The sequence below is a fragment of the Phoenix dactylifera genome, unplaced genomic scaffold, assembly GCF_009389715.1.
Source record: "Phoenix dactylifera cultivar Barhee BC4 unplaced genomic scaffold, palm_55x_up_171113_PBpolish2nd_filt_p 000121F, whole genome shotgun sequence".
NCBI classification, from domain to species: domain Eukaryota; kingdom Viridiplantae; phylum Streptophyta; class Magnoliopsida; order Arecales; family Arecaceae; genus Phoenix; species Phoenix dactylifera.
The window spans coordinates 1,071,180-1,098,417 of record NW_024067689.1 but is presented as its reverse complement, the minus strand read 5'-3'; the positions used below and the strand labels follow the sequence as shown (position 1 = coordinate 1,098,417).

The window sequence follows — 27,238 nt, the reverse complement described above, 5'->3', positions numbered from 1 at the left end:
AAAATCAGAAGAGGTATCCTTTTCAAAGGAAACAAAATTGATCTAAAATATGCAACTTCTAGGGGGAAGAGTTTTACCCTTTTTTCTATTTAAAAAAAAGAAAAATAGGGAGTGGGCGTTTAAATTTTGATGGCATGTATACAAGAATTTGATTCTTTTTTCTTTCTTCCTTTCTTTTTTTTTCCTATAGTATGTGCTAGAGAAACACCTTGATTTTTCTCCAAATATCCATTATCCTATGTTTAATGTTAAGTTGCTGAATTTTGTTTTGTCCAATGAGATTTGGTGGGTTTGTATAGGTTTTTCCAGCAGATTAGATAAATGAAGCAACGAACTGCCCATAGTACTTATGTTATCGAATCATTTGTCAATTGATTTTATGTTTTTAATAAGAGTTTGGCATGCCTGTTCAGTGCTCCAATATATTTGCTGTAACATGATGATTAACAAAGCAAAGGAATCTTCTCATTCCCCAACCATATAAATTACGTGAATTTGAATTTGAACTTCAACCAACACGACATTATATGCCAGTTGGTTTAGCTATGGAAGAAAAGCTAAGAGAAAGCAACAGTTAACATAAGAAGCATACTACATGTATGATACAAGTAATCTACATACTCAGGTAATGAGAAATATCCATAACTTCCATTTCATAGATAACCTATCCTTATCCTCATCCTCGACTTCATCATCACCATCTCGGCTGCATCAATCCTGCTCTTTTAAGTCAACCACCATCATCAGCACTTTGTTGCATTGTAGGCTGACAATGAAAAAATATAATAAAAAAAAATGGAAAAGCTCTCACACACTTAAAATTTGAAGATGGTACAGTTATATAGATCACAAGCAAACAAGTAAATTATTAAAACCATTCTGATAAAAATATGTTTCAAGGTATATGAGGAAACCCACATGCTGCAAACAAGCACAATTTTAAGAGTAATCAACTGGTTTGCATAATTGGGTACTAAGATTATTGCCCTGTAATTCTAGATATTTCTGCTATAATGGCAATGTACACATTTGAGTCACAAATTGGCACTGGCAACTCTAAATCAGCAAACAAAGCCATTTGGGCCATTTCACTGCTTTATAGAAGAAACTTAGATGCAAGTTTAAGTCTTAAAGCATTTATAATACTTGAATGGCTTTCCGAAGGACGATGTGAATTTTTCATTTATTCTAACATCCAGGCTGAAGAAGGGATAACAGAAGATGGCTACAGCAGAAGCAAAGAGGGCTGGAAGTGGGGGGGGGGGGGGGGGGGGGGGGGATACTGCAGAAAATCATTATGATCAAGAAAGAACAGTTTTTTTTTTTTTTTTTTTTTTTTTTTTTTTTTAAAAAAAAAAAAAGAAAGCACGTAGTGGTTGCAAAACCACACAAACTAACAAATTAATAAAGTCAGAATCGCTAATTATTTTTCTGTTGTTTTTGAGAGAAAGTGAAACCCACTCCACACTAATTATGTAAGTTGGAATACTTGGGAATGGACCACCCACTTCTCGAACTCGAAACCCGTAGTTGCTAAGCAGATGGGCATGGCAAGCATCAGTTCATAGCAGAATTACTAATTACTAAATCAAACTTAATAATATCTAACATTACTTTCTACTTTTCCGGTTTTAAAGTTTATAAAGCTTTTCACATTTCTTTTGATAATCTCTACATTATTTTTTTAAAATTAAAAAAATTAAGTGAAGTCGGCAATGGGTTTGCGGACTTCAACTTAAAAAATGCAAAAATAAAAAGACCCCGCCTCCGCGTCTCCCTAGCCTTCGCCTCCTCCGTGCGGAGGCTACCCGGCTTCCACCTCTCTTCCTTTCTTTTCCTCTCTCTCCCTTCCCGCTCTCTCTCTCTTTCCCTTTTTTCTTCTCCTTCTCCCCCTCCGGTGACGGCATCTTGGTTTCAATGCCGGAACCATCCCAGTCTGTCGCCGGTACGGCCCGGGACGCCCCGAACTGGATGGTTCGGGACGATTCCGCAGACCTTGGATAAGACAATAGAAAATAATAGGATAGGGTAAAACAAATACTTGTAAAGTGGTTGTAGAAGAATCTTTTCATCAAAAGGCCAACTTCTAGTGTGTTGAGAGAAACTGAGAAATTAGATAAGCCATGAGAAACTGATCGAAAAATACCATTCTCTAATTATCACATATTCCAAATAAATGGCCAATAAAACAGTTAAGACAAAAGATTATGCAGGTAGTTTGACATTTACGGTCATGAAAACCATCTCCACTGCATCAATTAATCTTCGTTTAAATACTACTTGTTGAATAATTTGATGACATTAACATGTTATGTATGCATCTCCTCGTTAAAACAAAATTGTAAGCTAGGCCAATACCAAAGCCGAAGATGATGAATATGAGAAGAAGATTACCCCTCTTAATCATGTTTGCCTTTCAGAGGTCATCATATCTAGCATCTTCCCAACAATAACTGCCACAACTCAATTAAGTCAAAGGCTTGGAAAACAGTATTGCACCTGATCCATTGGGGCATCCTATTGGCCTATATTGGGTTATCTTATATTGTTTGAGTAGCTTCACATGTCTAAGATTACATAGTTTGGTTTATATTTAAGCAAATATGATTATGAGGACAATTCTTAAATATTGCTTAGTGAATTTCTTTTGTATTCAGCTGTCCAAGCCTTTATTTCTTGTGTTAATTAGTCATTCAAGGGGCTAACTGGTCAAACTCCCTTTTGAGTTTTAATAGGACCTGTTACTGGTCTCCTTGAGAGAATTTTTCCCTTCCTTTCCTCTGTCCGAGATCACAAAGAACCCCGTACAGATCTATAAAACAGTTGTCTCCCCGATGTACCATAAACTTAATTTGAAATAAAACTCGAGATATTTTTTGCTTCTTTCTTCCATGATGATGACTTCATTCATGAAAGTGATGAATTTTTTTAATTCCAGATGAGAATTCCCCCCCGTGCTTGTTGGTCATCATCCGGCAAAGTTATCATCTTCTCATAAATTTGATACTTCAAAATTCCCAGTTTCCTTAATTTTAAACCATCAAAAAAATCATCATCAGAGTGGAACACCCAACTCCTAACATCATCATGACGTACTCTTCTATTTATCTTGCCCTATGTCCACCTCCATAATTCAATTTTAAACTAAGTTCGTATGACCTGTCAATGATCCTCATAAACACTTCATTCAAACTGCCGATCCATAAACCCCAGCAGAACTCCAACATATCTACACTAAAATGTCTATTAGAAAACCATCCCGATGCATCAACTAAAACATGAAAGCAAATCAAATTATGAATTTCAGCATCCCTTACATGACATCGATTCTTATTGCCATATCTAATTATCCATCAAACCAAAAAGATCTTTTTTCTCTATCCTATCCTACGTCAATTTGATATAAGAAGGTTGAGTTGGGTTTACAGTATCCCAAGCACATCACCAGTTTATACAGCAAGTCTATGGACAGGCAGCATGATAATATCCTTAAATTACTTGCACAAGTTAATTGGCAACATGGATGAGGGAAAGAAGCTGACGGATGCCTACAGTTATTGAAGAATACCTTTCTTAATTAGTTGCGGCAGGTAAGTCAACTTAAGTTTATGCTCCTACTTTATTGCGTGGGACAATGACACAATCATCCCCATCACAAAGCAGTGTCATGTTTCTTTCAAGATGCTGTGGGAGTAAGTTTTGTAACTCACACAACACTTTATACTCCGACATTATTGCATGGGCCAACGACACACTCATCCCCATCACAGAGTAGTCTCATGTTCCTTTCAAGATTGGCATACTGCTCTGTGATGGTATTGATGGTATGGTCAAGAAGTCATTCATGAAGGCAAGGTGGAAAGCATATCCTTTCATGTCCAAGGCTGAAAGACTGTTGATCTGGATGGAAATTAGGGAGGTGCACTGATAAAAGTCAAAGTAAAACCATGTGTACGTTATAACATGGCTTTTATGCGGCACTTTGAGGCCTGAAGAAAGGAGGAAGGCGCCATGCAAACCCTGGTGACAGAAGAAACTATGATATTACAAAGCAGGGGAGTATCAAAAACAAGAAAACCAATTCTAAAAATCCATTTTCTCGAATTTGCCTTGTAAACTAAAAGAGTCACATGCAGATCAATCCAACTCTTTGGAAACCACACAGAAAAATTCTAATATCTTAAAGGAAGAGTTCATAAAATGATGAAAAAGTTGTTTGTAAAGAAGATGTTATCAATGAAAGAACTGAGGAAATAACAAGCAGCCAAGCTGAGAAGGCTTGTCAAAAGCTGCAAATTGACAGGTCCTCTTTGGATTGAAGCCGTCACTTCTCCGAAAAATATGGACATCCTTAACTGTGAAATAGGCCGAGTAATTTATCTTTTCTTAGACTTTGTTGAAGGTGCATTACAGACAGTGAAGAATATAGAGTTGCAAAGATCACAGGTTGGAGGATATCGTTTCTTTATAAAGGAAAGCTTTGTTCTTTTGTAAGAAATGTTTATTTCTCCAAATATATAGCTACCAAAGAAAAGTAGGGCATCTGATGAAGTAAATTGATAAATAATCAGTGAGAAATAAAATAGTTAATCATGTCTGTCTTTATATGTAGACGGTTACAGCTATCCTATGCTGGTGAGGTGCTAGCAAAAATTAGCCCTGATCATTATGCAACGAGCAATGCAAAAATAGATCCAAAATTCACCTTAGTGCATCCAAAAAGATTTGAAAACAATGTCGACAATTTGAAAGTTTTTTTAATACGATTGGAAAATGAAAATTAATAACCATATCAAGTATGTAAATTAGCTTTGCTTTCATTATCCTACAAATACAAAGTGCAATAACCTGGATTTACAGGAGCATATTGTGATGTGAGGCCATTCATATCAGCTGAGATGGATGCATTTTTATAAAGCTTGGACATGCTGCTATTGCTATCTGATCTCCTGAAAATACAGAGGGCACAAAGAAATAAAAACAGTAAGAAAGTTGCCCTTGTAGGATGTCACCAACAACTTAGCAAGTCTTAAACTTTATACCTTGGCCTTAAGCCTACACAGCTGCTTTGCCTATGCAATGATCCTGCAATGACTCTTAGAAGTTAGAATTAATAAAAAGAAAGCAAAACATGGAGGGAAAAGTCATAATTTGACAAGATGAAAAATGAGAAGTGAATACAATATGGCGAAAACAATTACACTAAATTCTTCATGATATAGAGAAACTAAAATGATGACAGTGAAGTAAAGATAATTAGTTCAACTACAACTAGCGTGATAAGAGACAAAAAGACAAAAAACCTGAATATCACTTGTGCTCTAGGCAAATGCTTAATTTTAGAGATTGGATCCATTTGGGAGGCATTTGTGAAATGTAAAAACTGATGGGCGAAAGATGACTGAGATGTAAAAATACAGATAAATCCATCAAATACCTTAATCTTAGATACTCCAGATTTTCTTTTCTTTAGATAAAATGTGCAGAAGTCATACAAGATCTAAATCCTCACATTAGACCAAAACAACAATAACAATAACAATAATAATAATATTAGTAATAATAAAATTGAGTAATGAAATGCAAAAGGAAAAAAAGGCTCTAAGAAACAATTATTTCATAGGCAAAACTGATACAGAGCTGTTTATCCAACCCCTATATTTATTTGCACAATAACATTTGTTTCTTTTTTTTTTGATAGAGCATGCTAGTTGCTATAGCTAAAGATTTTCCTTTGTAGGCTAGGTATCAAGCATGGGGACCAAGAAAGTTGTAATGAGGCTGCCATCGGTGTAGCTTATAAATTGGTTCAGCTGGAAATGACCAACACATTAAAAATCATTGTTATTTCATTGAAGAAAGAGTTGGCAATAAAGATTTATTCATAAGGGGGGGCATCAATTAGAAAATATAGCATAATAGACATTAGTGCACTTGCTTATAGAGTACTATGACATGTGGGATAGGATAGGAGTTATTTTAATCAATTTCTCTGGCTTAAGTTTGTAAGGTATGACACATGATTTGAGTATTCAGTGTAACATGCTGTTATTCACGTTCTCTCTTCCCTTTCTTCTTTCACTTACCCTGTACATAAATCCTACAATTTCGCTTATACTCTTATCAAAAAACACCTTCATGGATCCCATAAGCTTTCTAATAAGCAAGCTGCCAATTCACCCTATCCATCACCAAATCCTTTACAACATTATTTCTGTCTACCAGCACATTGAAAGTGCGAACCACCAAAATGCTGATTCACACCCACCTAATTATCAACTTTAACGTTCTTAAATGAAATAAAATATAAACCATTTATAGAATAAAGAATTAAAATGACAAGAAAAATCATTAATGAACTTCTTCCACTTAGCACAAATTTCATTCCATGTTAACTAGTCAGTCATCTAAACACTTTAAGACACCCTATTAATGTTTTTACAGATAGTTTTCAGATAAATCTGAGATTATGCGCTTGACATGCTTCATGAGCAGCTATTACCAACAAACCGTGCAAAGACACTTTGCAAATTAAAAGAAAATTCTTCGTTATTTTTCTCATTTTTTTTGGCAAAAACCTTCACTAGATTTCTACAGAGCCATTGGTCATATCTATTGGTCTGCAGTCTGTTAAACTCAATGGCCCTCCAGAAATAGAGTAAACTATTATCTCCAATATTTCTTGAATAAAAAATAAATAAAGCCATCTGATGTCAGAAACTCTATAGTCAGATCAGTAATTGTAAAGGGGGGAGGGGAGTGGGCACTATTGTTTTCCTCCTCAAATTCTTTGGTCAAAATTTTAGTGTAGACACATATGGCTAGTACTCAAGGTTTTCTTGAATCATCAGCAAATTGAATTATAGGAAAATTATCAGCCTGACGAAGATGTATCATATCATGAAAGAGCAAGAAGAGAAATAAAAAACATTCTCTTAGCCATATGAAAACAACACCAACTCATGTACATAGGGTCCTTGGAGTTTGTAGTATACATTCCTACATCAATACCTTTAGGTTCCTCCTCCTGCGGAAGGATCAAAAGAAATCCAAGTAAACTATACATTCTCTCCAAAGTTGCCTCAGATATAGATCTTTAAAATAACTGCATCAAAATAAATGCACCAAGTGAGGATATATCATAATGTGATTAAATGAACTCTCCAGAAAAGCTTGATTCTAGAAAATGTAAAATGAATGATCCTAAAGCAGAGTAAATAAGTCATTATAGTTCTAGAAATGTACAGATGGCTAGGGAAATATATATGCACTATCTACAAGAAGAAACAATATAAGAATAATAATAGCACATCTCTTCATGTCTTTTGTCTTCTAAAGAGGGAGAGGGCGGAAGAAAAACAAACAATTGTAGAGTGACAAAAATGTTTAAGTTCCTAAATTTTCTTCCAGATCAAAACATAGATCTACTTGACTATAAGTTGTTGAAATTTAGAATTCTTATGGAATCTTTGTTGGAACTGCCATATTTGCTCTGAATATGTAACCAAATGCCCAATGATAATGTTAAAATCATAAATATGTAGAATCAAAGAGGACTGTGGTTGTATCTATTGATATTGAGTCAGAAGTCAGAAACATCTAGCAACAACAATTTGGCCTCAAAGGAATGGGCTAGCGCCTTGGCAAGCATTTGTTGGTACAGCTCTTAAAAAAAAGATCTCTAGAATTAGCCTAAGCATATGAATAGGCATATACACTTTAAGGAACTGCCTGAAGCATCTGAGATTGGAAAGTCCATCGCCAGCTGCATCTCCCACCTCGGACCCAGATGCCTGTACTTCTCGATCCCATATGCCGGCCCATGGCTGCCTATCAAATGAGTGGGATGGTCGACTGAACAACTTCTCAATACGACTCCTTCCTCTTTATCTAGGAGTCAGAGATTGGATTCTGTATTTTCATACCAATGGTTTAGATTAGATGGCCACATATCTCTTTTTTAAGAATTCCTACCTGTTTTTGGAAGTGGTCGGGTAGTCAAATCGCAGAGTTAGGCTTGTTTTGTGCATAGACCGTTTTGGCTTTTCAAGTTGCTTACTTGACCTATTGCCGCTGATCCTTGGAATAGCAGAATAGTATAGGTAAGCCATTATAGGCTTTGATTTCGAGGAAGAAATGCGATATACTTCAATGCTGACCAAATAATGACTTTGTTGCACATAAACTACCTGCAGCGCCTGACCGCAAAATGACTTGACCTGCAGGAGAATGGTCTCGAGCTTACTTGGACAAGTCCGGTTGCTTGAGGTGAACAACGGCTGCACTTGTCAGTACAGCTCAGGTTTGGTCGTTGTCATCAACATCAAGGCTAAGCCATCAGAATAAACAGAACAAAAGTATTACAAAATACAAAAATTGTATCATTAAGACCTATCTGCAGATTGAAAATGTAGTAAATGGTTTGTCATATAACTCAGAAGTTAACGTTCAGAATGCAAATCAAGTGATATTAGATATATATCAAAAAATAGAAAAAATAAAGAATTCTGGGTCTTTTTAAAGAAAAGACAAAGGTGAAATTCTATCACACGAACATATCACCTAATGCTAGTAGATTCAAGTACTTTTAGGCCCTCATAATTGGATTTGAATTTGTTGTAAGTGGGATCAAAAGGCAAAAAAAAAAAAAAAATCAATAAGAAAGAGATAGCCAGAGCACATAATCTGAACTTAAAAAAATTACAAGATACTTGTAAGTTACAAGTTTCAATTTCCACAATGGTAAAAGAAATGTTTTAGGCGTTCTGTATTGGATTCTTAAAAAAAGGAAGTGAGCAAGTGTGAGAGAGTGAGAGAATCAGAACACAACTGGAAATTATTCTATGTTAGAGACAATATAGAAGATTCTATTCAATTAAAAAAAATCAAAAAAGTTCACCAAAAAATATTTGAGGGAAAAAATGAATATGAGTGCAGCCATATTAGCAAGCTTCAACTTATCTTTAGGGGTCAATTTCTAAAGCTTAGGCTCATGCTGTCCTTCATGTCAATATTTCATATCCTTATTCTTTCTGCCCCTATCCTGATTTCCAATCAAATGAAGCTTCAACTCCCACCCAAGTCATCTTATATCTTCTCCCTCATTCTCAATACAGTTACATGATTACATCAATACTTTTCCAGTATATTCTTAAGCAATCACTGATTTCAATTATATGAAAATGAAAAAAAAATTATGGATCATGCATATGATTGTCTCGATAATGCCTTAGTCATTTATCCTTCCATATAACTAAGTTCAACTGTAAGATCTGATATAGATGCTAAGAGACATGAGACTAACCATAGGACATGGCAAGCAACTCTCCCTGTGACATACAAGCATTAAGGTGAAGGCAAAATTGGTTGTATAATTACATCATTGAGTATTTAATATGAACTCATATGTCAGGCGATGGGGCATGTTGCAACCAATATTCGGTTACCGAAGCCAATATATCAAGGGAGGATCATCATCACCAGCATTAACCAAGAGAGAATCACAATGCTCAAAACAGAATGCCTTTTTAGCAAACTTTTCTTTTCTTTTCTTTTTCTTTCGTTTTCTTTGGATAAGAACTTGGTAGAAAACCACTAATTATGCTCATAGGAAACCTTTTTTACTAACCAGTTTGTTCTGTAAGATGTGGATTGGCAACAGAAAAATTACTAAGCCAGGAGCTTATGGGTCAAAGTATACTAGTTATTAATGTCTCAGTTAAGTTGTTTGAAGTTTGAAATAAGCTAAGTATATAAAAAGTGTTCTTAGAGTTCAAACTCAGGTGCCTCAGTTAGAAAGCTACCTCTCAGTCTGTCCACATTACTCATTTGGATATCATAAATAAATGATATCATTTGCTGAGTTGCAATTCACCTTGTTTTTTTCCTTTGGGTAAAAGGCCAAAAGTAGATAGAGCTGAATTAGTTAGCTAATTTAGACCACAACAAAATTTCAAAACTATGGTAAAACAAGGAAATTCTGATCTGAATTGCTTCTCTTTATGCTAGATACAAGTTGCAATGTGGGGGAAAAGCCAACATAAATAACTGGTATGAGCTACACAACTCAGTAAGTAATCCTACATAATCTTACCAGATCAATTACAATACTAAACATTTTATGTAATTGGGTTTGAGAAGCCAACATATGCATCAAATAACAACTTTTCATAATAAAATATTCATACTGGGCTGGTAAATCGGTGTTTGTATCAACAAGTATTGTTATGAAAATACCACGTAAAATCGTATCCACGCATGTCGTGATTTACACTCTCTGATGCTACGGTAAAGTCATTATCGGCCACTGGCGGGGCGAGCTCAGTTATTGTACGGCCATTGGGGGGTGATGGGGACATCAGAACCCTTCATTCAGATGATCCTGAGCCCCCGGATTGAGTCAGACCCGAATTGGGTCCATTTGAGTCCGAGTCATTTTCTTTTATTGCATCATTTGCTTTTGTCTTAGTCAAGTCAATTTGGTCAGTTGTTTTGTTATTAGACTAGTCAATTGGGTTTATGTAATTGGGTCAATTTAGTGGACCAATGTTGGTAAGGGATTAATTGATGTAAAAGTCCAAATTTAGTTAGTGTCAATTGATTGATTTGATCAATTGATTACTTGATTTGGTCCAGATGTAAGGTCTATGTAAAGACCACCCCTCTCATGTATGAGGCAATGGATGATTGAATGGAAAAACCCTAGTCTCCTTCCTGTTTTTCTTCTTCTTCCTCCTCTTCTTTTCTTCCTGCATCTCTATAACCTCTTCTTCCTTCTCCCTCCCTTCTTCTTCCTCCCTCTCCTCTTCTCCTGCTGTTGTCCGCCATCAGCTTAATATCAGAGCCTCGGCTTTGCCTCTGTTGCCAAAGCCCCGAGATCCTGTTTTTGGACGGACCATCCCCATTTTTTTTCCACATCTGCTACTGCTGCCGCTTGAATCCACCACCGCCCCCACCTTCGGCCCCGCTGCAAAGCTACCCCCACCGCTTCCGCCTCCCCGACACCACCGCTAAGTCTGTGAAGGCCCGGATCGCCACCCGTCCGCATCTGAACCTCCCTCTCTCTCTCGGTTCTCCCACCAGAAAAAAAGAGAAACAGCCCCTCGGCTTCACAAAAAAAAAAAGGGAAAAGCCCCTTCCGCAGATCATCCCACCAATTGCCGTCCTCATCCCGCTTGCCTCCACCACGTTCGCAGCCACCACTTCCACCCTTCACCCTCGGAAGCCATCTTCGGCCGCCGCTATGACCAGCCGCCGCCCCTCATCGCAGGCTACGGAGCCACGCCCCGTAGCCGCAGAAGATCCCGCCGGCCACTGTGCCCTGTGACGCACCGCCGGAAGCCGCCGTCTGTCGGGGCCGTGATCGCCGTCCACCACAGCCTCGGAGCTCCGCCCGCAGTCGCCGCCGTAGGGGTTGGAGCACCCTCCCGAATCCATCAGGAGGTTGAAGAAAGGCAAATTAATGGGTAAGAGCCCACCCGTTAACCCACGATCCGGTAACCAGGGTCTAACAAAAAAAAAGGAGCAGTGCACGTGAGTTGCACGTGCGGGATGTACGGGTATCGGAGCGGTTGCGCCCGAAAACTCGAACTCGATAACTCGAACCCATAAAGGGTAAAAAAAAAGAGGAAAAAGAAACCCTTACCTCTGTTCGTCTTCTACCTCTGTTCGCCCGCCGTCGCCGCCGCCCGTGAAGTGCCGCTCCACCCTAGTCGCCGCAGCCGTCGCCCCTCCAGCCTTGCCTCCCCGCCACCGTCGAGATCCGTCGCCACCCCACCTCTCGTGCTGCACCCCCCTCGCCGCCTTGCAGTTTTCGCCTCCGCTCGCACACAATGCTGCCCCACCTCAATGCACCACCATCGCCGCAACACCGCCACCGCCACCTCCGCCTCGCTGCCACGTCATACCGCCTCCGCGCCGCTTCGCCTTCGCCGACGCCCACCACCTTCCTCCGGCTGCATCTCACCCAAGGCACACCCGCCGTCCTCGCCCCGCCTAAGCACCGCCGCTCGCCTCCTTCCGTCGACGCCCACCGACTGACGTCGCCGGCCACCGCATACCCCACCCTTCATCTCCCTCACCGTCGGCTGCCCCTCCCAAAACCCCTCTCACACTTCACACCATCACCTTCTTTTCCCCGCCCCCTTTCATTTTCTGTCACGAGCCCCTGCTGTCTCAGACCTGAGGCCGCTTATGGGATCCAATCTTGTCCCAGGCTTGATCCCTCTACAGGCCCAAGCCCAATCAGCAGGCCTGTCGTCCACCAAGTTATTGAGGCTGCACTCAAGCCCGCCTCCAGCCTACGAGCACACATTCTGGTCGTCTACTTCACGACAAGTGATAGGTTTCCACTTTTTTTGGACTTGTTCATTTAATTATATTCTAGTTCTCTTGCATGATATCCACATTTTGAAAACTTATATTGCTATCAAAATTCTGAACATTAAACCTTTCACTTCCGAACCCGTTCTATTATCCATTAAATCTCAATATTAAATTAGCACACCCTAGTAACAAAACGTTTCTCAACATTATTCAATCAGATTACTTTAGGATCAGAACAACTGTACTACTTGATTGCAATCTAATTTCTTAAATTGAATAATCTTAATCCTAAAATCTGAATAACCGAAGTAAAAATCAACAACAGTTAAACTTTAAGTTATTCTTGTGAAAACTTGCTGATCTTTGAAATCATAATAGATTGCATTAGTAGGTTGTCCTGCAACAAATTTGGTCCTACATCATATTTATTAAGATTTAATTAGTGACACTGCATTTCACATCATCACCTAGTGTCGTCATTGCATGCTAGCCCGTAGTGATAGGGAATACTATTTCAATCAACCTAAAACCCCTGTAGCTACCATGAATTCCGACGTTTTGAGATCTCTCATGGAACAGTTCAATGCCATGCAGGCTAGAAACGAGGAATTCAAACAAGAGATCCGTGAGCTCATGCGAAATTCTAAGACCTCTAAACCACCACCCCCATTGCAGCCCAACCTAAAATCGGTTTGGCCGCACCACCTATAGTCCTTCCCCATCCCTCTAAGAACCAACACCTCTCGATTAACAACACGATCTAAATGAGAGGCTGCTGCGTACCGTAAGAGTAGAGGCCCCTACCTTTGCTGGTCAACTCGAGCCAGGCGTGTATCTCGATTGGAGAGCCACCATGGACAATTACTTTGAGTGGAATGAGATGACTGACGATAGAAAAGTGTGATTTGCCAAAATGAAGCTTATTGGGCAAGCTCACTGGTACTGGCATAATATTGAACATATGCATTAGATCCAAAGGCTTTCTCGTATAACTGCTGAGATACGCCCCGTTCGATGCGACGTTCGCAGCGGAATTCGAACGGGACGTCGTTCATCTTATGAACGCGCCTCGGATCGTAGAATTCAAAAAATTTTCTAGATCCAAATTCAGAAGATCTTTGAACTCATTAGGGAGGGAAGATTAGGATATGAGAAGGATTGATTAAGATTTATAAAACTGAAATAAAAATCAGAAGTTGTAGATTTGAAAATCTCATCTTCAAAAATTCTGCAGGTATAGAACACCGTAGCCTGATGATCTTTGCATGTTCCTGGTTAAGCCGCACACGTGTCCGACCTCTACAGGTATCCACACGAGGATCTAATCATCTGAGATAAGGTCTTACCGGAGTGCTAGCTCCTTACAAAAACCTCTCATGACTATCATAATATTGGAAGAAAAATCTGCAACTGACCTCCTTGAAGAAGAACCCTTTCTTCTTCAACCTTACTCGCAACGGAGGAAGAGGAAGGTGGAACCTTTGTGCATGGATCTTCCTTGCCTTGATGTCGTGGAAGACGAGGATGCAGAGGACCCCTTTGCTGCCGTGGAGGAGGAAGAAGGGGCTTCGGCGTGAAGGAAAGAACTCCTTTCCTTGGGCAAATTGATCTTTTAGTAGGTTCTTTCTTTCTTTCCAACACTTGGAAGAAGATAAACTTGATCTCCCTTGCTGTCGTGGGAAGAAGAGGGGAAGCCACTTGCTGCCATGGGAAGGGAGAAGAAAAGAGAAAGAAAGGCGTGGAGAGGAAAAGGAGAGAATTTTTTCATAATGTCTCCCTTGCTACCCTTTTATAGATTGGGTTTAGGGCTTCTCCTAATCTTATTAGGAGTATGGAACTATAACCCACCCTTAGATTAATGCCAAGTGTCCAATCCTTGTGCTCATAGATACATGACATGTGTCCATTTAATTAATTGATTAATTTTCTAATCACATTAGCTCATTAGGAGAATTAATTGATTTGGGAGCATGCATCCTACGACGCCATATGGACTTTAAAATCCGCATAGTGTGAACATGACTTAAGTCATATTCATCCTACGACGACATGTGGTCTTTAAAATCCGCACAAACCCTGGTTTAATCAAATTGACCCAATTATGAATCCAAATCAATTTGGGTCGAACCCAATTTGATTTGGATCATTAAATCAGCCCAATTGAAATCCAATTGCAATCAATTCCACTTAATTCTTCTTCCATTAACTCACTAACACTTAGTGGGTTAATTCAATCACCAATCATATTGATGATTGATTTCTATTGTGATTCCAAATCACAATTATGGTAGTCTGACTAATTAAATCCTCTATGTGTGTGACTCCGTAGGTTCTATTCTGACTGGTAGTGAGACATATTGAGATCTCCATCTCAATATCACTGAAACTCCTTTTAGTGGACTGAAACGATTTCAGTTCTACTCTCAGGGTTCACTGATTACCAAGTGAATGCCTTCGAGTCTCACAATCCACTAGTGACACCTAGCAGTATGTGGTGGCAACCTAGCAGAATAAAATGTCTGAACCTTTAGGTGCAGTTAGCGTATGATACAGTCCCTCTATCATGGATCCCGACGTAACGGAGGTTATGGATATCTCGTCAAACCCAATCGTCCGTCATATGTCAAATTTATACGACTTCCAGTTCGAGATATGAAAAACTCTTTTTCCAAAATACATGGCCAGGAATTTATCGAACTCAGTCTCATAAATCACATAGGATCACTCCTAATCTATCAAGGTCGATAAATCCCATCTAGATGCAACCCTATTCCAAAAATGAACCTACTGTAGCCAATCTGCACTACAAGAATCCGAATGGCTAGGGCCCAAGTTCACATGCTCGTCAAACTACAGCAACTTCACAGTGAATAGCTGAGGCATTGCAGGTCAAAGGATCAGTCATACAACTGCAGCATAAGTAGTTACTGATGAGTGGATAAACATCCATGTGACTACTATCTTTGGTTACGCACAGTACCTTGTTCTCTAACAAGTACTCGCATAATCACTCCAGTGTCTCTACACCGTAGATTCGAGACTCGTCCATCTAACTAAGTAATCTGTGCACTAATCTCAGCGAATCGATCACCGTCCCTCGTAATGGATCCATCGATCAGGAGCATTTAGAAATTAATCCTTAATGACACATGCCTCAAATTCTCAACTTCTTGAGAATATGTGTCATCATCTATTAATTTTTTGGACGATTCATGGACACATACATGAATGAAAAATAAATTACCCAATTTTATTTATTAATAAGTGTCAAATTACAAATTTATGCTCCGGATTACAAATATGCGTCAGCCACGTTGGCTTTTAGGGCATACTTCTAACAATCTTCCACTTGCACTAAAGCCAATCAGACATGTATTTAAGTTTTATTTTCTCAAGATGGACTTCTAATTTCTTCTGACTCAGCTGCTTAGTGAATGGGTCCGCTACATTATCAGTGGAGTCTACTCTCTGCACCTCTACATACTTCTTTTCGAGGTAGTCTCAAATGAGATGAAAACACCGCTCATGTGCTTGGACTTCTGGTGAGACCTCGGCTCCTTAGCCAGTGCTATGGCGCCGTTGTTGTCGCAGAAAAGGATTATGGCATCTGATGATATGACTCCTAGCTCTTCAACAAACTTCTTGTACCAGAATGCTTCCTTCGCAGTATCTGATGCAGCAATGTACTCTGCTTCCATGGTAGAATCTGCAATAATCGGTTGCTTGAAACTCTTCCAATTTACCGATCCTCCATTGCATAAGAATACATATCCTGATATAGACTTTCTATCATCAGGGTCAGTCATAAAGTTTGAATCAGTATATCTTTCTACCTTTAATTCTGTGCCTCCCCCAAAGACCAAAAACATATCCTTAGTCTTTCTCAAGTACTTAAGAATATTTTTCACAGCTATCCAGTGCTCCTCGCCTGGATTTGACTGATATCTGCTCGTGACACTCATAGCATGTGCTATATCAGGTCGAGTACATAGCGTGGCATACATGAGGCTCTCTATTGCCGATGCATAAGGGATCCTACTCATGCGCTGAATCTCTTCAGATGTTTTGGGGCACATCTTTTTGGAGAGATTTATCCCATATCTTAGGGGTAACAATCCCCTCTTATCCATGCTGAACCTCTTCAACACTTCCTCTATGTACATTTTCTGTGATAGGCCAAGCATCCTCTTAGATCTATCTCTATAGACCTTAATCCCCAAAATATAAGATGCTTCACCTAGGTCTTTCATGGAGAACTTCTTAGACAACCATAATTTGACCGATGTGAGCATGGAAATATCATTCCCAATCAGGAGTATATCATCCACATACAATACGAGGAATACTATATCCCTCCCACTGACCTTTTTGTACACACATGGTTCCTCTTCGTTCTTGATGAAATCAAACAATTTGATCACATCAGCGAAACGAGTGTTCCAACTCCGAAATGCTTGCTTTAGTCCATAAATGGATCTTTGCAGCTTGCAAACCTTGTAATCACCATCACTGGAAGTAAAACACTGAGGCTGTTCCATATAGATATCTTCCTCAAGATATCCATTAAGGAATGCAGTTTTTACATCCATCTGTCATATCTCATAATCATGATAAGCTGCAATGGCAAGTGATGACCCAAAGATTGAGTTAAAGATTGATTTTGATGATCACAAAACCTTGAAGTATAATTACTAATGTTTGTGTTGCAAGAAGAAAAGATAATTTATTTTGCAAGGAACATAGCAAGTTGAAAAATACAAGAAGGCCTCAAAAGCTCTCAAGAAAGGTTAGAAGAAAGCTACAATTTAATGGCCCAAGTTTCAAGTTCAAAGGATTTGAGTTGGAGGAGCAAATTCAAAGAAAGATTCAAAAAAATAGTCCTCGAGTCGACTCCGGGAAGTTTAGAGTCGACTCTGGCACTCTAGAGTTTCAAGAAACAGTGCTCGAGTCGACTCCGATACTCTACGAGTCGACTCCGACTGAGAACAAACAAAAAGACAAAGAGTTGATTTTCAGCGCTACAGTGATCTCGAGTCGACTCCAACTTCAGCGCTACAGTACGGAGTCGACTCCCAGCTACAGTGCCGGCAGACTACTATTCACAGGTCGACTCCTGTTTCAGCCGAGTCGACTCCTACTTCTGCCGAGTCGACTCCAGCACGCTGGGAGGCATAATGGCTAGTTTTTTCTTGATTCCAACGGCTCTATTTTTGTCTCTAACGGCTAGATTTTTGTTTCCACTCCCTCTAAAGCTATAAAATCAAGAGGAGAGCTAGGGAAGAGGGTATGGAAGTGGGAGAAAACATTTAGGAAAGAGATTTCAAAGAGATTACAAGGAAAATCTCCCATAAGCACAAAAGGGCCATTCAAAGTAAAATAGAGAGAAGAAGAGCATCCAAGTGAATCCCAAAGCTTCCTCTCCATCCGTGTGCTGCCTCGGAGATCCTCTACTTCGTGCAAAATCAGAAGAGGGGCAAGTGAAGAAGAAGCCGAGTTCCTCCATCTACAAATTAGTTTGAGGGCTTCTTCTCTTTTCTTTACTTATTTACATTTGCTATATTTGCTTATTTGAGAAGCTTGTATTTGATTTAAACTCTTGTTCTAATATCTTGTAACTTGATTCAATCAAGGGATTGAATCAAGGGGTTAAGGTTTGTTGGTGAGCCAAAGGGAAAAACCAACGTTGTAAGGTTGTGGTTGGTGAGCCTTTGGGGAAAACCAACTGGGTTGATTGTGAACCCGGAAAACAATCATTGTAAGGTTGTGGTTGGTGAGCCTTTGGAAAAACCAACTGGGTTGGATTGTGAGCCCGTGAAAATAATCGGTTAGTTCTAGTCGGTGAGCCTGTGAAAACCGACCGAGTTCGTTGTGATCTCGCAAAACAACAAGTTGGGTTGTGAGCTTGTAAAACAACCGACTGTAATCTAAAGAATTATAGTGAAATTCCCAAGAGGTCTTGGGGAGTGGATGTAGGTGCTGGGGTGCACCGAACCACTATACATCTTTGTGTTTGTGATGCCTTATCTCTTGTATTTCATGCCTTCCATTCATGCTTGATTGTGTAATATCTCTAGCTTTGTTTTCTATAGAGTTATAAGTGATTTGCTTAGCTTCCACTCCATTCTTACCATACACATAGATTAAGATTGATCATACAACTATAAGTTAATTTTAGATCAATTGCACCCTAAAGCCATAGTATAATTGCTCTAGCTTAATCTTCCACTGCTTTACTTGTAATTGCCTAGAGCTTAAGTAAATAACATCCTATTATTCCGCTGCATTCTATTCAAAGTAAAAATTAGGGAACATAATTTTTAGAAAACCCAATTCACCCCCCCTCTTGGGTTGTCACCTTGGGCAACAAGTGGTATCAGAGCAGGTGCTCTAAAGTTAATTGTTGATCTCACGATCCAGAGCCAAAGATCATGACAACTCAAATAGATAGTTTTCTAGAAGAGGGATAATTAATTGATAGACCTCCACTATTTAATGGCATAAACTACACATATTGGAAAGCACGCATGCGCATTTTTATTCAATCACAAAACTATTATTTATGGAATATCATAATAAATGACCTTCACACACTCTCTCAAACTGTTAATGAAAAAGACTTAGCACAATTGAATGACAATGCTATGAACATACTATATTGTGCTATCAATGAAACTATATTTAATAAGATTTCTGCATGCTTATCTGCTAAAGAAATCTGGGATACTTTAAAAAATATTTATGATAAATCTCAGATTAGCTCACATGTGCTTCAATTACATACTAACAGTGAAACTGCAAAATCTCCCTTATCAGCCGAGTCGACTCCCAGTTTGTCCGAGTCGACTCCTAGAGGAAAACAGTCTGAAAGGCAGAGACTCAGATTTTCAGACCCTGTCAGCGAGTCGACTCCAGAAAGGTTCGAATCGACTCCGATGGTTGCCGAGTCGACTCCCGACGTTTTCGAGTCGACTCCTAAGGGTAACAGAAGAAAGACAGAACGATGTATTTCAGACCTTGCAACCGAGTCGACTCCAGAAGGTTACGAGTCGACTCCGAAGTTTGGCGAGTCGACTCCTAGTTACGTCCGAGTCGACTCTCAGAAGAAAGCAAGACTAAAAGGCAAAGAATCAACTTCGGGGACTCTGAGAGCCGAGTCGACTCCAAGCGCTCTAGAGTCGACTCCCAAGTCAGCCGAGTCGACTCCAAAACGATCCGAGTCGACTCCGAGGCAGTTCAGCTCCAAAAAACTACAAAAGGTAACTAACTTGTGCTTTATGGCACAAGAAGATAAGGTAAAATCTGAATCTACTTTTACATCAAATGATTCTCAAGAAGAATTCCCTTATGATGAATTATTAAATGCTTTTCATGATTTGTATGGTGAATGTAGAAAATTAGCTATAAAGAATAAAAATCTTAAGAAACTAAATCTAAAAATTTTAAAAGAAAGAAATTCTAGTGATGAGATACAAGATAAACTAAATTCTGAAAATAAAAGCTTAAGATTAAATTTAGAACAATTGATTCAAAAAAATCAGAGTTTAATTAAAGAAAATCAAAACTTAAGTAAAGAAATTAATCAATTAAAATCTTTTATTAACAAATTCAACGTAAGTTCAGAACGATTAAAAATGATGTTTGAAAGCCAATATGTTGCTTATGATAAATCAAAACTTGGCTTGACTCCTTTACTTAACAATAAATCTCTAGAGAAAAAGGTTATCAATTCACCAAGCAAACCATTAAATAAGATAACTTATTTCAAACATGAAAAGAATGGGCATAACAACTTTTTCCATCGTTCTAACACAATTAAATCAAATGGTAAAGTTATTACTATTAAACAGATTTGGGTTCCAAAAGGAACCATATGTCCTAGCTCTCAAGGACCCAAGCAAGCTTGGGTACCCAAAATGAAAATATGAGGATGTAGACATAGGTGTGCCAAGATACCCATGGAACAAAAGAAACTTAAAATATACTTATGAAAAGTAATTAACAAAAATAATAATAATGAAATCAATAATCCTTGCATCTCATCATTATTTTTGCTTTAGTATTTGATATGAATTGCAAGTATTGATCAATTTTGTGATATAGAAAATACTTTTGGAAATATAATCAAATCATTTCATTTTATAGTATACTTTACTCACTATTGGATAAGTTGCTAAATGATTAATCAATTTATTAAGAATAACTCTATGAATTCTCTATATGCTTGATTGAGAGTTTTTATCCATGGTATTATTGATTATTGATCATAGATATGATAATGTGTACTTGGTGTGATTTTGAATATATGCACTATGAATACCAAGATTAAAGAAACCATCCTTGGCATATAAAATCAACTCATGCTAGTATGTACTTAATCTCAAAAGACCTTGTCATTGACTTACTTAGATTATCTTCTGAAAGGTCAAAATTTGCTATGCATGCTAACTAAGAAAACAAACAAGAATCAATTTCTAAATCTAAAGATGTTATTTCCATCACTAAGTTTTCAAAAGCTTATATTGGATTTGTTCTTGGCAAATAAAATTAAAGTATTTTCTGTATTGGCTAAATCTTGTAAAAGTATTTCAAATGAAAAAGGTTTCCAAACTGTGAAGATAAAGAGTTCAAGGCACAGTGTTGAAAACCAAAATCCTGATAAAGTTTATACAGAAAATAATATTAAATCCAATTATTTCAGCACTAAGGACACCATAAGTAAAATAGTGTTAATGGAACTCTTGAAGAAATGAAAAAGACAATGGTGTATGATAGTCTACTTAAATGATTTTTGTTAAAAGCTATCATCACTGCTTGTCATACATATGATTTCTATTATATCTATTTTTGATGAAAACTCCTTTTGATCTTCTGAAAAATAGAAAATAAACTATTGCATATCTTTCATATTTTTCAGTCGTACATGTTATGCTTGATATGTTCTTATGAAAATAATGCCAAATCTGATAGAGATATGTCTATCCTTGGATATCATTCATCAAGCAATGCATATAGAATATTCAATGAAAAGATTTTAGTTGCAGAAATATCAAGTCATTTTATTCTTTATGAGACTAATGATTTATTATCAAGATACTAAAATCAAATTATATATGTATATGGTTAATCTTTTACATATAACAATCTGAAAACATGTTAATAATTAGAACCAAATTGAGTTTTTCAGAAATGCACTTAATGAAGAAAAATTGATGACTACTAAAAGACTAAATCAAGAAAAGATGAAATAGATCTTGATGAGATTCTTGTATGATTAGAAGTAAAGATCACCATTATCATTTACTTGCTTTATGAGTTTTATATTCTATCAAATGAGTGTGTAGAATGGACTCCTATGTGCTTACTTTATTAAAGAAGATATATGTTAAATAACCACCATATTTGAAAACACTCATTACAAATATGATAAAGCAATATATGATTTGAAACAAGCATCAAAAGCATGATATAAAAGCTTAAGCAACCTTTTGATAGAAAGTAATAGTGATAAATCTTTGCATCAAAAAGAAGAATTTGTGATATCTTACTTGCTCAAAGTATACATTGATGACATCATTCTTGGTTCTACTAATGATTTATATGAAGATTTTACTAAGCTCATGCAAGGTGAGTTTGAAATATGTATGATGAATGAATTAACATTTTCTCTCGAACTCCAAATTAAGCCAAACAAGAAAGGGGATCTTCATTGACCAAAGTTAGTCCACAAGAAAACTCTCATAGAAGATTGGCATGAAGAAGGTATGTCTATGATCCCATCTTGTAGAATTTGAAAAGGATGAGCAAAGTAGATCTATTGTTTTAAAGCTGTATTGAAGCATGATAGAACAATTATTTTATCATACAGCTAGTAGACCAGATTGTATGCTCATTATGTGACCTTGTGAAAGACTTCATGAATTGTATTTTATTGATAACAAATAAATCATAATCTGAATTTTGATAGAAACAACTGTTTAAGATAAGTTGATTAAAACTTAGCTAGCATGTCTTGTTGATAATTATCTTAAGCAAATAAAATCTAAACTAAATTGATTTAGAAAATAAGAAACTGATTTAACCTTGATAAATCTTCCTAGTGCCTCACATGCTTGTCCTTGAACCATCTTGGTTAATGAAACTATCTCTTTAGTTCAAGTGATATGTGCTTGCTTATACTTAGGCAATCTCTTGAGTAAAGTGACTCAATATTCAACTATTGTCATATCTTATATTGAGTCATTTAGTTAAAAATATGTAGGATGAATGGTTTGTATCTTGAAGAAACTGATGACTTTCCTTCAAGAAAGAGAAGAATTTTGTTAATAATGCAGGATCTTGAGCAAGAAAATGAGAGATTTCAACTTGAAGGATATCTCTATGTAAGATACAATAAACATTCACATGCAAACAAGAGAGAGGACCTTCTTCAGCCAAAAGTTCATACATAAGAAATCTAGTAGGTATTTGACTTGAAGAATGCAGAATGAATCGGTAATTTTAGATACCTCTCTCATAAATTAGCTAAGCAAAGTCAATAACTTAAATCTTATTGTGGCATGATTAAATTTTTTAAATATTAATTTCTAGATATCATGTCTATATATGCATTAATTGACTTATGCTTTTAGAAATTGTTTCATGGTTTGCTCAAACTAAAATATTTCTTTGCCTATATCATGACCATGAAATACACAAGTAAATGCTTAAAATTTTGATTTAAAATAACTTGTGAGAAGTTATGAATCCTTGAGCACAATGAAAATGTTGTTTGCATGATATACATCTATATGATACATAAGATTATTTCTTTATTCTGCTCTTTCATGTAAATTACTTGAGAATAACAAAATGAGAGAGAGATAAAGAAAAGAAAATGGATATTATTCAAGAGAAGTAAAATCTAAGTAAAGGCAAATACTCCAATCTTAAGGAAAAGCAAAACAAGCATAAAATATTCGGCACATCTGGAAGGGATAAAATTCGTAATTAATTACACTTAAACAGGGAGAGTTTGAAGTGAACTTTATAAATTTTCTATATTGCTCATCATAGGGATGGTGCCAATGGAGAGGCTAGTGGTAGTACCCGGCACTATTTGACCCAACTATTCGATGTAGGGTATATTAGGGACGGCACAAGAGGGAGGCTAGTGGTAGTACCTCGTGCCCCTTCCAACTCCACCGGATAGGGAGCAAATAGAGTATAGAGCATAAGAAAGTAAAAATGAAAGACAAAGTAAATAAAAGTATATAAGAAGAATCAAGTCAAATTTTTAATCACTTGAAAACACATTTTAAGGATGAAATCAGTGCAAAATTATATTTAAATAGGGGGAGTTTATTTGAAAAGAATTGATTTTGATCCTTGACATGCTTTTTCTTAATATTTTAATGCATGACTTAACACATGATACATTTTGCATATGGCATGATGTTCTGAATTATGGATTCTCAATATTTTGTAATGTTCCATGCTTGGATAATTTGATTGAATGTTTGAAATACTGTATGAAGTTATTTTATGGTATTATTGAAAAGAAATTTTAGATTTGTCGTTCACAATCATTTTTGAAATCTGAAAGTTGAATAAATTTGTAAAAAGGAGAAGAGAAGTATATCTCTATTTAGGCAAAATGAATTGATTTTGTTTTATCTTTCAACTTGCCTAATTTTGGTATATAATGTTCTAATTCATACCAAAACTCAACATAAATACAAATATTCTGAATATGCGCTTATATGCTTGAAATATGTGTTTTCAATCGTAATGATTTAAGATGAGCTACAATGTGGAAGATACATATCTCAAATTATGATTTTGAAAGCCTCTATTGAAAATCCTTATGTAATTCAGAATCTGATTTTGTATAAAAGCTTAAACTCAATATGATTTCTAAATAAATTCTTAATGTAAGAAAAACAGAATTAATTTTGATGCCTTGGTTGATTGCTCCGATACGCATCCGAAATATATCATCTCTTATCTTTAAAGTGTACTAATATTGGTCTAAATGATGTGTCTTTCAATGATCTTAATTGCAAACAAATATTTTTAAATATATGATTTTATTTTGATATTAAAAAAGGATTTATTGTGCTTCATGTATACATTGCTGAAAAACTATGATTAAGAAATTGAGCTCTATAAATATATATACTTCAATGATCATCTATATGTTTTTCTCTCCTACATTATTAAATACTTCCATCAATATATATATATATATATATATATATATTATTAAGAGAGTGAATGATCTTAAGTCTAGAAACTTTTCAGCTCACTCAAATGATTCTTAAAAGAAAGAAAATGTAAATGCTTTTGAAAGAATTTGAGCTTCAAATGAATCATTTTCTGATTAATATTTCAGTACATTTTCTCAAAAATTAAGAGAAAGCATAACTTGTTCTTGAAGGATTAAAAAGAGTGATTGCTATAAATTTTGAATAATTCTAGATCACTCTACATTCTTGATATCATAAAGTTTCAGTTTTATTCACGTTTATCATTAAAATCTGAAATTCAACAAAAAAAAAAAATGATTAAAGAAGAATGCATCTTTTGAGGGGGAGCTTTAGATATTCAGTATCTTATCCTAAAGTTACTTTAATTTGATGCATACCTTGAATTTTATGGATTGATTTTGATGAACCTCCTTATATTGCAAGACTTGCTTTAATTATAAGTTTATACCTTGAGATGAGTTCTATAAAGGTTGTCTTATCTCAAACCTTGAGTCTTATGAAAATACGCTGAAACTTATAGAAAATATATTTTTTTTGAGATTGACAATTTTATTGAACATTATCTTCAAATTCTAAACTCTTAAATGGAATGATCAATTGAGGGGGAAAAAGAAAATTTCAGAAGGAGAGGTCTTATGGAACTTAATCGCATAAATCTATAACTAAAGGAGAGAGAAAGAATACTAAATAAAAAGTGATCCTAATACTCTCCAATATGTATCATCTGAAATTTAAATCTGAAAATCTTTATGATACACCTTGAGGCTTGTTATTTGGTTAATATATCTTATGCATAAATCATGAACCAAATTGCAATTCAAACAGTTGATCTTAAGAGCCTCTAACTTAATGACAAAAGGAGAGAATAATGTGTTGAATGTTCTTGAGTATCTCTTAGAAAACCTATTTTTGGAATTTACTAATGAGTTCTTATTGGCTTGTTCTTTAGAACTTCAATTTTTATGCCAATTCATTATTATATGTACCAAATTGTGCTTATTTTCTAAAGGAATAAAAGAAAATCTTTAAAAGAGCTCTAAGATGTATCAAAAATTGCATGGATCCATATTTTGGTATTTGTGCCCCAATGCTCTTATTATCATAAAAGAACCTTGAAGTCATTAAGAATTAATGATCCAACATGATGATATGTTTTTCAAGTATATAAGTTTTGATCTTATACTCTGAAAATTAATTAAATTGCTCTCATGTGGATAAAATACTTAATATATTGGGCAAAAGATCTTAAATGAACAAGCTTTCATACTTATTATTGAAGAGAGGTTAGATTTCCATTCGTGCTTTCCTTGAATATCATTTGTGGTACTTCTTGATTTAACTTAAGAAAGATTCCATCTACACTTGAGTTGAAAACTATCCTTGGAATCACATTAGATGTGCTCTCATCATAATTTGCTCTGAAATTATCCAAAATGGCTCTGATCTATGCTCATTTATCTTTTTCTAACATTATTGCCTTAAGTTATATGATTCATATTCTTGCAATAATTTGACTTACAAATCAGAGTACAAAAAGAAAAAGAAATATTTGAGTATTCTTATCTTTGTGCTTAATGTTTCATTATCTTGCAACCTTTTTAATGTTGTCAAAAAGGGGGAGAAATATCTAAGTATATGCTCATAATGCTTTATGTTTTGAATTGAATACAAATCAGCTTAAATTGAAATATGTTGATTGTATTACGCTGATTAAATCTAAAGCATTATCATGAAGTATATTTTAAATATATATGTTTTCTACTTCATGCAACTTAGCTATGCATTAGTCCTAGAACACAATATATTTTATTGCACATACTACAAGTTTTGTCATCATCAAAAAGGGGGAGACTGATGACCCAAAGATTGAGTTAAAGATTGATTTTGATGATCACAAAACCTTGAAGTATAATTACTAATGTTTGTGTTGCAAGAAGAAAAGATAATTTATTTTGCAAGGAACATAGCAAGTTGAAAAATACAAGAAGGCCTCAAAAGCTCTCAAGAAAGGTTAGAAGAAAGCTACAATTTAATGGCCCAAGTTTCAAGTTCAAAGGATTTGAGTTGGAGGAGCAAATTCAAAGAAAGATTCAAAAAAATAGTCCTCGAGTCGACTCTGGGAAGTTTAGAGTCGACTCTGGCACTCTAGAGTTTCAAGAAACAGTGCTCGAGTCGACTCCGATACTCTACGAGTCGACTCCGACTGAGAACAAACAAAAAGACAAAGAGTTGATTTTCAGCGCTACAGTGATCTCGAGTCGACTCCAACTTCAGCGCTACAGTACGGAGTCGACTCCCAGCTACAGTGCCGGCAGACTACTATTCACAGGTCGACTCCTGTTTCAGCCGAGTCGACTCCTACTTCTGCCGAGTCGACTCCAGCACGCTGGGAGGCATAACGGCTAGTTTTTTCTTGATTCCAACGGCTCTATTTTTGTCTCTAACGGCTAGATTTTTGTTTCCACTCCCTCTAAAGCTATAAAATCAAGAGGAGAGCTAGGGAAGAGGGTATGGAAGTGGGAGAAAACATTTAGGAAAGAGATTTCAAAGAGATTACAAGGAAAATCTCCCATAAGCACAAAAGGGCCATTCAAAGTAAAATAGAGAGAAGAAGAGCATCCAAGTGAATCCCAAAGCTTCCTCTCCATCCGTGTGCTGCCTCGGAGATC

General features: G+C 36.5%; 1 long non-coding RNA gene across 2 annotated transcripts in view; it reads right to left on the bottom strand.

The window, feature by feature from the left end:
* Positions 1-443: 443 nt before the first annotated feature.
* Positions 444-27,238, bottom strand: part of LOC113463754 — a 42,463-nt gene continuing 15,668 nt past the window's right edge. Inside the window, exons 1-5 of one of the 2 annotated variants that reach the window (XR_005507205.1) lie at positions 7,717-8,406; positions 7,012-7,105; positions 5,043-5,085; positions 4,849-4,949; positions 444-766 (exon numbers count right to left, since the gene is read on the bottom strand). This is a non-coding gene — a long non-coding RNA (uncharacterized LOC113463754). Of the gene's footprint in view, positions 767-4,848; positions 4,950-5,042; positions 5,086-7,011; positions 7,106-7,716; positions 8,407-27,238 lie in introns of those variants that run through there. The other variant, XR_005507204.1, reaches the window with a different exon arrangement.